Raw genomic sequence first — 12,645 nt, 5'->3', positions numbered from 1 at the left:
ACGAGTGAAGTCTCGTGAGGGTTTCCAGAAATGATACCCACAAATATTAAGCTCATTCTCGCAAAAGAGGTACCAATATTGCAAACAAGCATTGGGAGAAAACTACCTTAAGTATGCAATTTTTCAACCATTTCTAAGCAATCTCCCAAAATTTTAACATCAAGCAAACAAGTATGATCCTCCACACATCAAGAAAATGATCATGCAAATCAAAACAACTCTAGAATCCTTTTAAGTGGACCGGCATCAAATATGTTGTTATCTAAGCCAACTAAAAAAATGATCACATCTTTACCCTCAAACTAGTACACAAATCTAGTACCGATTATTAAGACAAAGAATGGACCTTTTATTACAGTTTTATTGATCTAGGTGCGCTTATTTTTTTCACTCGTTTCTTTTTTTTTTTTTTTTTTTCTTTTTTTTTTTTTTTTTTTTTAATCCTAAGGATCAAAGATGGAAGCATAGTGCAATGTGTTGATCTATTAAGCTTTCTAGCGATACATGAGGTCGAGCGTTAGGTCAATAACTCCCAAACCGGACGGCTTTAGGGTATTAGGTGTTTAAACACCCCTAAGGACTTACAAGCTCAAATCAACTAGGCTACAAATCAAAACAACCTCCATCTAATCATTTCCCATTTCTCACCTTTTGGGAGAAGTCCTCACTTTTTTATTTGCTTTTGCAACAATTTTTTTTTTTTTTTTTTTTTGGTAATTATTAACCTAAAGTTTGGGTCCTCCACCTTTCAACGCGAGAAATTTAGTTCTTGATGAGGCTAGAATTCCGGCTACTCAATGAAAATGGTTTGTTATCCATCTTTATCAAGAATGAAAACTTTCAATGAACTACTAGCTCAATTGGGATATAACCAAATCAATAATTAACATAGCATATACCCCACAAATGAATGCTATTGTGCACCTGTGCTAATGTAGAATCCTAGAGTGAATCTCAAAACTATCATAAGATCAAGATAATGTGGACCACAAATGCAAGCAAGATATCAATTTTTTGAAAAATTTACTCCTAAATGGCATCCACAAGGCATACAAGAAGTATTGGACTCCCAAGTCAAGCAATTTTTAAATTTTAAGTAATATAGTCCTCAAAAGATCAAAATCATAGCTAGTCATAGACTAATCATAGAAAATTCCTCAAATACACAAGTCATGCTCAAAATTTTGAATTAAAAACAAACACTGCAAAGAACACACATTACCCCCAAACTTAAATGGCACAGTGTCCTCAATTTACAAAGAGAAGAAAATAAAGAGGAAAGAGTATACCAATGCGGCTATGTCAAAAAAATGGTTGGAACATAAGTAACCGAAGTTGGTGGTATAACCCCCCCAAACTTGGGATTTATTATGGTCCTGAAAAGATAGCACTAGGATAAAATCACATCGGATAACAAAAGGAATAATAATAGTGCATAGTGGGTATGCAAGTGTAAGTGGGATAGTAAAGGAACTAAGTAGAGAAGAAAAAGGGTGGTCCTGAAAAATTTGGGCAGCACTCTCTCACTAAAGTCACTGGAATGTACCTGATAATAGAGTCAATCACAGATAAATATGTCAATATAATAACCTGACATCCAAAAATATCATGTATAAAATAGAGAGAATAAAAATAATGTACGGTACAACATGGTATCTGGGCCAAAAGACTGGCCGCAAAAATATAATAATAGTATCACAAATATATAAAATGAGGGGAGAGATATAGAGATCAAGCAGAGGAAGTCGGTCAAGCAGGTCGTGATCCCCGGATGTCTCTAGAAATACACTGCAGCACAGTCAAGATGTTTGTGTGGAGAGTAGTCATATATGCTCGGAGAGAGACAACCGCATCCTCTAAGGTCTGAAGTCGCTCCCCTAGGCTGGGTGTCTGAGCTGGAACGTCAAGAAGGTTTGTATCATGAAACTGAGGCTCATCCTGACTATACTCCTGTGAATGTAATGGTGACCCTGCCGGAGAGTGATATGGTGACTTTGCTGGAGGCTCCTGCTCCAAGTCAATCTCCATATGTGCATCCGTAGCCGCCGGTGCGTCTGCTGGATCATCTGCTACTGCTGCTGTCTTTGCCTCCTTGGCTGCCAAGATAGCCTCAATCTGTAGACTCTTGATAAGAGTATTATAGCTCTTATTCCAGTCCTTCTTGCCATAATGGCAAGCCCCTGACTGAGTATGCTTTTGTGAATGGAAATGATAGTGCTGGTCTTTGAGGATCTGAGTAATCAGATGTTCAAAGGGGAGGAATGTGGCTCGCTTAGGCTTTACCTTGCTAATGTAACTCGTGTAAAGCTTCATCATTACACTCCAGTAGAGTGTAGGAATAGAAAACCAATGGCCTGTATAAAAGGCATAAAGGGCTGCAAGAAAATCTAAGCGCTGCTGAATCTTATGGCCCGCCATAAATACATTTCAGTATAACACCGAATCAAAAAACCATAAATCATTCAGCAAGTAAGTCCGGGTGGCAAATGTCTCACTGGCACTGGTAAGGCCAGTCAGAGCTACTGCCATGTCTGCATCAGATGGCCTCATAAGAATAGGATAATCAAGGCCGGGAGGGCAAACGTGCGGGCACCGAGAGGATGTGGCCAGTGTCTTGACTATAATGCGGATGAGATGTCCATCTATAGTGATCCGCAACTCCGCCAAGTTACTCAGGGCCGGTCGGAGGTCCTAGTAGAACAACCGGATGAGTCGCGGGTAAACCGGATTGGCCACCGGGGCCAGAATAGCTGAAATGCCACAACGAGAAATATCATCATAGGCTTCCCTGGTTAGAAACAACCAAGAGAATAAAGTAGTATCAAAGATGGACTCATGTGCCACTGTAAGGCGTGAATATATGCGCTTAACTCGGTCAGTGCCGGTGGTCATCTAGGTGAGGGAGGCGGTGTCTACTCAGCCTCCTCAGCTAATGAAGAAGACGAGGATGCAGAAGCAGAAGAGGAGGAGCGCTCAGACTGAGCTGGAGCTGGCTCCACAGGCTCCTCTACTCGCTGCCGTACTCTACGCTCATATATCCGGTGGGCAACGGTCTTGACTCGAGCTATGGTCTGCAAAATAGAAAAACACTTGCAATTGTAGTAAGTATAGGAAACATTATATGAGATATAGAATTAAAAGCACACAAATAGAAACATGTTTGCCAAGTCAGGATAGATAACTCAGAATAAATTATATGAATCTATGCAAGTTATAATGCAACCAAGGATAGACAGTGACTAAGTGAAACATGCTAAATATGACAGAGTGGAATGTAATTAATGCGGAAAACACAAGCATTGGGCATAAAATGGATAGCAAGAAACACAAAAGATGGTATGCCAAAAAGTGAGATTCGATCGATCATGGAAAAGATGAGATCGATCCAGGTTGGATCGATCAGGACATGGATAAGATCGATCATGCTCTGATCGATCAGAGCACTACTATGATCGATCAAACTTATGTAGAAACACGAACAGTCACAGATCTATAACATGGACAACACGGGGGGCACCCGAATCTACTTGTAAGCCCCTATACACCTTAACAAGTCAAGATTGGTCACTTAAGTCGGCACGTGACACTCGAAATCAAAATCAGAACAAAATATATACAAAAATATATACATATATATACACATGCTATAAAGTTTCAAAAATAGCAAGAAATCAAACATGAAAGCTCAGATCTAAGCATGGCAACATCTAAAACATGTAAACCAACTCGAAAATTAAAAGAGGGAACCCAAAAACTTACCACATTGAGAAGAGAGAAACGGACTAAGAGAGAGATGAGATGTGATCGAGTTTGGAAAGCTTGGAAGCTCGCCGGAGGTTCACCAGAGATGAGGAAGAAGATGGGCTACGGTGGGGAAGAAAGAGGGCTTTGGAAAGATGTTGAAATCGATCCAAGTGACCCTTGGGTTATATTTTTAAAAACGGTCTCCGACATGTTCAATCGATCACTTGGGTGATCAGATCGATCGAACTCCGATCGATCAGGAAGGAACTCAGATCGATCAAACCCACAAAACCATAAAGTAATTTTTAATTTTTAATTTTTAATTTTTTTTATTTGAAATTCAAAAAGAAGTAAAAGTCAACAGGAAGCACCCAGATCAATCGAACATAGATCGATCGAAACTCAATCGATCCAACCAGTGAAAACCTGCAGACATGTTCGAACGATACACAGAGAGCTGATTTTTCATGGGTTCAAAAAATTTTCTAAGTATGTGATGAAGATTGATCCAAGGGAAAATTGGATCGATCTTGGAATTTCAGATCGATCAGAAAGAAAGTTCGCACGATACACAGAGAGGTGAAATATGTAGGAAATTTCGTACGATGGAACAGAGAAGTGATTGGATGTAGAGATGATTGTTCGATCGATCGAACCTTTTTTGAGATCGATCGAACAGGCACAAAATGCTTAGTTCGAAAATAAAAGTGCACGCATTCTCAATCAAAGTCCCTAACAATGTGTATGAACCCAGAATATATCTAGACGATGCAAGAAATGCAAGGTAATATAGAAATGATGGAGGAATAGGGTTGTAAACCCTACGAAGCACTAGTGTTTAACGTCTCTAGCAAGACATTGAGCTCTTTTAGCCCAGATCAAAAATCTTGTTGTTCATCCCCTCCTTGACGAGGTGAATGACATTTTGAATCCCACCCAACAAATTATTCCCTAAAGAACTTATTGGATTTGAATCAAAAGAGATTGATTGTCCTTTGTTAATGCAACTCTTGGGCTTCCATGCCCTTTCAACACTTGTTTTCAAAATAACATTTTTTGAAATCATTTTGGAAAGTAAACTTTTGGAAATTCCATTTTCAAGCAAAGACTCAACTTTTCAAAATTCATTTTCAAGACACTTTTCCACAACACATATTTCTTCATGCTTTTCTATTGAACTCGGGGTTGGATTAAATATGTTCAACTTCACTTTCATATGCCCAAATGAAATTTTCATCATCCCCATCCTACAATTTATGTTGACATTAGCGGTTGCCAAGAAAGGACGGCCCAGGATAACAGGAATTTGGCTCTTAGGATTTAGGACCGGTTCCATGTCTATGACTTCAAAATCGACTGGGAAGAAGAACTTGTCAATTTTGATTAACACATCCTCAATAATACCTTGGGGCTTTTTGATGGATCGGTCGGCTAGTTGTAAAACTACCAACGTTGGTTTTAAATCTCCTAAGCCCAATTTAACATATATTAAGTACGGAAGGAGTTCACACTTGCTCCTAAATCAAGAAGAGCCCGATTAATGACATGGTCACCAATGATGCAAGAAGTAGTAGGTGAACCGATGTCCTTAAACTTTGGAAGTGTATTATGTTGTAAAATAGAGCTCACTTGCTTGGTTAAAACAACTTTTTTTGGTGTTTGGCTCTTGTTCTTCCTCTTTTGGGTGCAAAGATCTTTCTAGAATTTAGCAAAAGCCATAATTTATTTAATTGCATCCAAAAGGGGAAGGTTAATCTTCACTTGCCTAAACATTTCAATAATTTCGTTGGCTTTACCTTATTATTTTTCAAGAGAATTGGATCATTTCCAAGCATCCAGAAATGGAGCTCTTGGCTCATAAACCTTTTCAAAATCATTTTGAGAATTAACTTCAACACAAGAATTTTTCAAATCATTTTGCAAAACTTTTTCAACACAAGAATATTTCACATGTAATGAAAGAGGAACAAAATATGAGACGGGACACTACAACAATTATGGCTTTTACCTGCGCTCAAAAATGCTGATAAAAGCCTTTAAAAGCACTAGTAATTCAATTACCAACGTTTTACCAACGCTTCTTCAAAAGTGCTGGTAAAGCCGACGTCGGTAGGAATTTACCAGCGCTTCTAAAGAAGCGCTAGCTTTTCCAAAAGCACTGGCATAAGGATTTTACTAGCGCTTTTTTTAAAAATAAAGCACAGGTAAAGAGTCATTTTATTTATTTATTATTTTTTTTCCCCTATGCCTGCGCTTCTTAAAAGAGCGCTAGTAAAAGGGTCATTTAAATTTTTTTTTTTCCCCCTAGCAGTTCTTTTTGAAGAAAGTATCTTTTCTTAATTAAATAGGACTATTTGAAGAGAATGGAATATTCAGCCTTACATTGCCCAAATTTGACATTTACATATAGATTAATACATTTGAAAATATCAGCTTCCTTTCCAGAGAATTGAATCTTTTCCACATTTACAAATTAAAAGAAAGCTATCTCGACAAGCATTTTTCAGCTCACACAAGACTGTTAGAATAGTTTAGCATCCAAAAAAATGTCAGGTCCAAAACGATGGACATTAATAGGCATACGCCACTCCAAAAACCATAACCAAATCCTGCATACACTAAACCAGTGTCAGCTATTGAGATTGGAGAACATGCCTCCACTTGCAGTTGCGTCACCACCTCCCAACCAGGCCATTCAAGGGGAAACAAACTAACAGCAGCATCTGGTTCTCCCTCTTCATTTGGCGTACCACCAAGCAAATCTCTGCTGTCCAAAACCCTTTCCAAATCTTCATCAAAGATTTCCGTTTGTATCATCCTGTGTTCAGGATCTTCATCTCGGAGTAGTGCTAGAAGGTCCTCCTATAATAACACAGCTCCATTAATGAAAAAGTTTCGAGGGAGACGCAGCCTAATATTGCTAAGAAAATCATTTAACTTTGTTATTAAAACAGTTAATCACTCAAAAAACCAAGCACAGCAAGGAAGCAGAAAGCTCAAGTGATATAACATTGACATCCTTGCATACTATTGATTGTAGTCTAATAAAACTAAAATCATGGTTTACAAATATGGAAATAATGGCTAAATCTCTTTGGCATAAAAAAAAAGAGTAATGAAACATAAAGTATTAAATGAAAGTTAAAACATGCATGTATATATATGTGTGTGTGTGTGTGTGTTGAAATATATGGACAACCAAAATAATATGCACATACCTCAGCGTTACTGAAGCTGAAGATTTTTCTGTCAAAAAGGCAGACATCAGACTTTCAGACTTGCATGCATTACTCTGGAATTAGCCCCCTTACAACAAGGTCGAGTCAACCCGGACCAATGACTACCAATTTTGTGTTAACCCAACAAAATTGTAAGAATCCTGAGCCAAGCCACAACCCTAGCCAGTCTGCATATTAAGCTTTAGAAATCGTAAAGAGTCCAAGAGAAATTTAAAAACACTAAGAGAAAATTTAATAATATAGCAGAAAAAAAAAAAAAAATTAAAATTTTGAATGACATGGAAATTTTCAAAATAACTTAGGAGTAGACAACTGAATCGTGTCAACAAGTGTTCAGTTGTCTGTTGTAGATAATAGAAAATATACATTATAACAAAAGTCTTAGAAATGCAGAAACAAGTTATACCATGCATCATTAAGAAAAAGCATAAATCAATCTGGCTCTCTAATAAACACATTGTCCAACAGAGAACTACAGTATGCCATTCGAGGACTATTGAGCCAACAGAACAGTACACACACATCACATGGTTGAAGATATCAAAATAGATATCACAAACCTCCGTAAGACCTGTACTGTTAGATGTGGTTCTTTCTTGCTGAAACTGCCCATTCCCAATCACGACTTGCTCAACTTTTACTTACTGAAAGCTCTTTTTAGAATTCGACCCTGATAGCATATACAATTTCTTTCCATTACAAGTAGAATAGCAAATTGCATTATATAAAACAAAGGAACAAAGCCAACCATAAAGGACCTCTACAAATTGAGTTGTTGCCAGCCTGTAAACATGAACGAGCTTTGTTTGACCTATTATGTGACACCAATCCATTGCTTGTAAATCCATTTGGGGATTCTGGGATGCAAATGAATATATGATAAACAAAAATGTCAAGTGCATCAAATGAAAAGGCCAAAAAGGCCAAAACAAGCACAAGAAATAGAGAAAATCATGGTTTGAGGAAAGTACCCAGTCACTATAGTATAAAATGCAGGTATCAGCTGCAGTAAGATTGATACCCAGCCCACCAGCCCTAGTGTTGGGGAGATTCCATAATTACTGTTCTAGTCATTGAACTCCTTGATCTGTTTGACCAAAAATAATAGGTTATCACTAAAATAGAAGATGGTCCATCAAATATAGGTATTTGGGTTATAGACCGTTGCTAAATCTCAGCTTTTTACACGTCCAAATTGTAGCTTCCAATTTCTTAAAAAATATTTTATCAGTTTCATTGTTATAAAAACTATATATATATTTTTTTGGCAGATTAAAAAAAGCTAAAGTTAATGACCTACTTCTACAAGAGTTAGCTTCCAATTTCTTAGAAAATATTTTATCAGCTTCATTGTTATAGAAACCTTTATTTTTTTTTTATTTTTTTTTTTTTGCAGATTAAAGAAAGCTAAAGCTAATGACCTACTTCTGCAAGAGTTCTCAACTAATACAAAAACATATTCATAACAGGTCTCTACAAAATCTATCGATATAGATTTAAACCCAAAAAATTGTATACAACCAATTCGTGAAAAAATGCGTCTTTAAGCAGGAAGATATCTGTAAATATGTTCTTCCACATTATTCCATGTAATTTACCAAAACAAAAAATTTCAAGGCAGAAAATTTATTTAAACCTACCTTCCTCAATGACAGACTGCTTTTAGCTTCTATATTTCATTAATCGACATCTCAATTCCTTCACGTCCGATTGTTTGATGGGCTTTAACAAGAACATTGGAGCTTCTTCTAAGCACCTATTCATGCAATGAAATATACATTATTAATTAGACACGTCAAAATAAAAAGAGGAAAAAATGAAAAATATAATTAAAGCATGCATTACTAGAAATTAGTACTTGTTTATTCAAGCTTGGATGTTCTCGAATGATCACAACTGGAACCTCCTTCATGTTGGATGATTTCTGCTTGCAAGTAGAAATTTATGGTCAACTTTATGTTGTTGAATCTAAATTCTAAATTTGTATTATACTGGGCTGACTCCAGTAAATCGAAATCAATTAAGATGCTTAAGATCATCCAATAAATGGTGAGCCACCAAGAATGAGTCAACATTTATACTCTGGACTCTCGTTTCCTTTGGCCCCAATAGCTACTGTTAATAACAACAAGCTCACAAATATAATTTGGACAAGAAAAATACCAAAACCCGTTATAATCAACCTCATCAAGTTCACAATCACAGATAAAAAGCAATTCAGGCTATGTTTTGGGTTAAGAGATCTTCCCTTGTATCACAATGATTATATGACCTAGAATTCAAAATTCAATACGTATGAGAAATCAACCCTTGCATACATAATCTGCTTTGAGGATGTATCTAACTGATGTGATGCTCAAGTTATATAGTTTCTAGACTAGAATCACTAAACTCCAAAAGAAAGGGATCACAATCGAACATCACTAGAATTCAAGAAAGGAGAGAAACAAAGGGATCTTAATAATTTAAGGAACTATAAATTATACATTTAGGCAAAAAAAAATAAACAAATAAAAAATTAAAAAAAATAAAGGGAAGACACCCTTCTTCCAGTATATACATTTATTCAACACAATAATTCAAGCCATTTTAGCCTGTTCCAAAACCATGCAACTTCTCGCGATAATTACTAAATTGATGCAAGACTCACCATGCCACTTAGAAAAATTATAGGGGTCAATATGCTATTGACCTTCGCCAAGAACATACCATCCCACTTCAGGACTCGCTTCAGAATTCAGATCAAATTCATTTTCTGCAATAAATTCATAAACAACATCCCATTTTACTTGGTCTTTCTTATCATTATGCATACACTACAACCACAAAATATTTCAGTATTTACACATATAAATGCGCACGCGCACACACACAGATGTAATCCTATTAACTGAATAACAGAATTAATGGCATATATAACAATAAACCACATATTAAATAACGTGTTTACATGCCAATTCAGGAAATAGCCAAGCATAACAGAGTCTGAAAGTAAGAACCCAAATATGGTTTTGAAGCAAAACATCAAGCTTCAAATTATGGAATACCATAAACTATCATCCTAATGGAATTGAAGATACAAAGTAAATATAAAATAGAAATTAATAAAGCAATATTTGATAAGAATTATGGAATACCATAAACTATCATCCAACTACCATCCATGGATGTTCTTAAGTTGGGATTCTGACAGTTTCTTCTGAAAAATCACTGTATTGGCTGCTTCCAAAAGCAGATGAGCACTTCTACTTGGTGACATTCAATCCAAATGAAACATGTTCTTTGTTAATATCAGTATGTGTATGCACTATGCAAATACTCCTCACCACTAACCAACTCTAAACCCTAACTTTCCATGATGAGAGAGAGAGAGAGAGTCTTACATTGAGCTGACTGGCAATAGTCCTGGTTCCACGAAGCTAGAATCACAGAGCCCATGGCCGATCTATCTCCCAATCGAGCAAACGCATTATGCAGTCCCTTCACCTGTTTGACAAAATCACACAACAAACATTTTCAATATACAAAATGAAGAAAACAGTGAAATTAAAAAAACGATCAAGCAAGCAGAAGCACCACTCTGTGCCACCCATGTTACGAGACCAGGGAATCGGCAGAGCAGCCAACTCAATAGGGCAAAAAAGGGCACAAATAGCAAGACATCACAAACAAAAAAATAAGAACAAAGCAGTGTCGTACCTTTGCATCAAGTCCTTTGTCTGACGATGAACCACATCCCTTCCTTTGCAACATTCAAAAAAATTAAATATGAATTAGAAGAAAACGAAGGACCCTCCTAGCATTTCAAACCCTAATTTCAGATATCTAGCTCAATAACAACATATCCAGCATTTCTTATGTTACAAACCCTAGATTCTAATTTTCTGTTTCTTTTATTAAAGAACAAGAAAAGAAAACATGTATAGTATATATATATATATATATATCTATAGATATATATACATATATATATATATATATAATATAGAGAGAAAGTGGGGTACTTACCACCAAGAGAGAGAGGATGAGTAGGATCCGTGAGGGGAGAAGAGAGAATCTGAATTTGAGGTACTCTGAAACGCAGGTGGAAAGAAAGGGAGAATGATGGTGGTGATGGTAGAGAGAGAGAGAGAGAGCCTACGATGAGCTGAAGAAGTGCTTCAGCTGAGAAATGGAGATTGAGCAGTGAGAAATCGAGACGGAGCAGAGATCGGGATAGAGCAGAGAGGAAGAGAAGGCCGAGGGACGCACGAAAAGAGAGACGAAAATTAGGGCTAATTGAAATGGGAAAGTGGAATTGGAAGGAAGGGGAAAAATTGGAAGGAAGGGGAAAAATATGGAGGGAATGGAGGGCCTATACCAGCACTTTTTCCTAAAGTGCCGGTAGAATGACACCTATACCAGCGCTCCTAAAAAGAGCGCTGGTACTATGACACCTATACCAGCCTCTTCTAAAGAGCGCTGGTAAAACCCTAATCTGTTGTAGTGGGACTGGTGTCAACTTTTGGTTACACCGATTCACTCTCTTCATTAGAAACACTAACTTGATTGTCAACAATTTTTCCACTTCTTAAGGTTATCACCGTATTGACATGCTTAATTGTGGGACCTTCTGATGAGGAATTGGTTTCCACAACAAATTGTTGCTTTGGTGGGGCATTTAAAGGCATCTTTCATTTTTCTTTAGCATTCAATGTACTAGCTATTTGCCCGACTTGGGTTTTTACCTTAGCAATAGATTGGGAATGAAAGTGAAGTAATTGAGTGTTTGCCTCTATAGTACCCAAAGCGGTTAACACTTTTTCCTCAAAAGCGGGACTCCTAGAATTTCCTTGAGAATAAGATGATTGATTAGGAAAATGAGAGTTAGAAAATTAGTTTCCATGTGATGATTGAAATGACGATCTATAACCTTGGGAACCTTGGCTTTGCATTGGGGGTGGAATATACTTACCTTGAAAACCACCTTGGGGAGGGTTTGAGCCTTCCCCTTGACTTTTCTAAGAGAAGTTTAGATGGTTCCTCCACCCAGGATAATAATGTGCGCCATAGGGATTATTCCCTTGGTTGACAAATGTGGCATTCACTTGTTCATGGTTCTCACTTTGCACATGTCCATGGTGACAGTTGGAAGTACAATGTAAGACACTAGAACAAGTCATGCAAGATTCATTAGATGAATGATGAATATGATTAGGGGAGGAAGTCACTTGAATTTCCAAATTTTGGTTGATAAAAAATTGATCAAACTTTTGAGATAAAAATTTCACCTCGGCGGCTATGTCATTGGAATTGTCAACTTAATATAAGCCGACATTCTTCCTTCCACCTAGATTTCTACCATTTTTAGAGGACAAGGATCTATGCATCGAATTCTCACTCATGCTCTCATATCGACGCCACACATTATCCTCATGCCTATCAAGATAAGAACCACCCATGGAAGCATCAACCATTCCTTTAAAATTATCTGACAAACTTTCGAAGAAAACTTGTACCAATTGCCATTTAGGAATGTCATGATATGGACACTTCCTAAGTAAGTCATTGAGGCGCTCCCATGCCTCGTGAAACAATTCCCCTTCCCCTTGAGAAAATTCTCTAATTGAAGTTCTCATTACATTGGTCTTTGAAACCGAATAGTACTTTTTCAAGAAATCTT

At 37.0% G+C, this 12,645-nt stretch overlaps 1 long non-coding RNA gene across 8 annotated transcripts; it reads right to left on the bottom strand.

Annotated features, from left to right (window-relative positions):
• Positions 1-6,104: 6,104 nt before the first annotated feature.
• On the bottom strand, positions 6,105-11,310 carry LOC132278514 (uncharacterized). Of its 8 annotated transcripts, none has more exons than XR_009471057.1 (11): positions 10,992-11,309; positions 10,683-10,725; positions 10,367-10,469; positions 9,634-9,738; positions 8,842-8,907; positions 8,624-8,739; positions 7,955-8,070; positions 7,732-7,840; positions 7,544-7,653; positions 6,963-7,150; positions 6,105-6,606 (listed from the first exon to the last, which is right to left on the bottom strand). It is a non-coding gene; the product is annotated as an uncharacterized LOC132278514 (long non-coding RNA). The 8 variants fall into 8 exon arrangements; XR_009471055.1 differs by having other exon boundaries at positions 7,742-7,840; XR_009471060.1 differs by having other exon boundaries at positions 7,544-7,840; positions 8,829-8,907; positions 10,992-11,310.
• Positions 11,311-12,645: the final 1,335 nt, after the last annotated feature.

The sequence above is a fragment of the Cornus florida genome, unplaced genomic scaffold (genome assembly GCF_030987335.1).
Source record: "Cornus florida cultivar Cherokee Brave unplaced genomic scaffold, ASM3098733v1 CherokeeBrave_3.0.0_Hap2_Chr10, whole genome shotgun sequence".
Classification (NCBI taxonomy): Eukaryota; Viridiplantae; Streptophyta; class Magnoliopsida; order Cornales; family Cornaceae; genus Cornus; species Cornus florida.
Note: the sequence above shows the minus strand (reverse complement) of the source record. Positions and strands in the feature narration are given on the sequence as shown.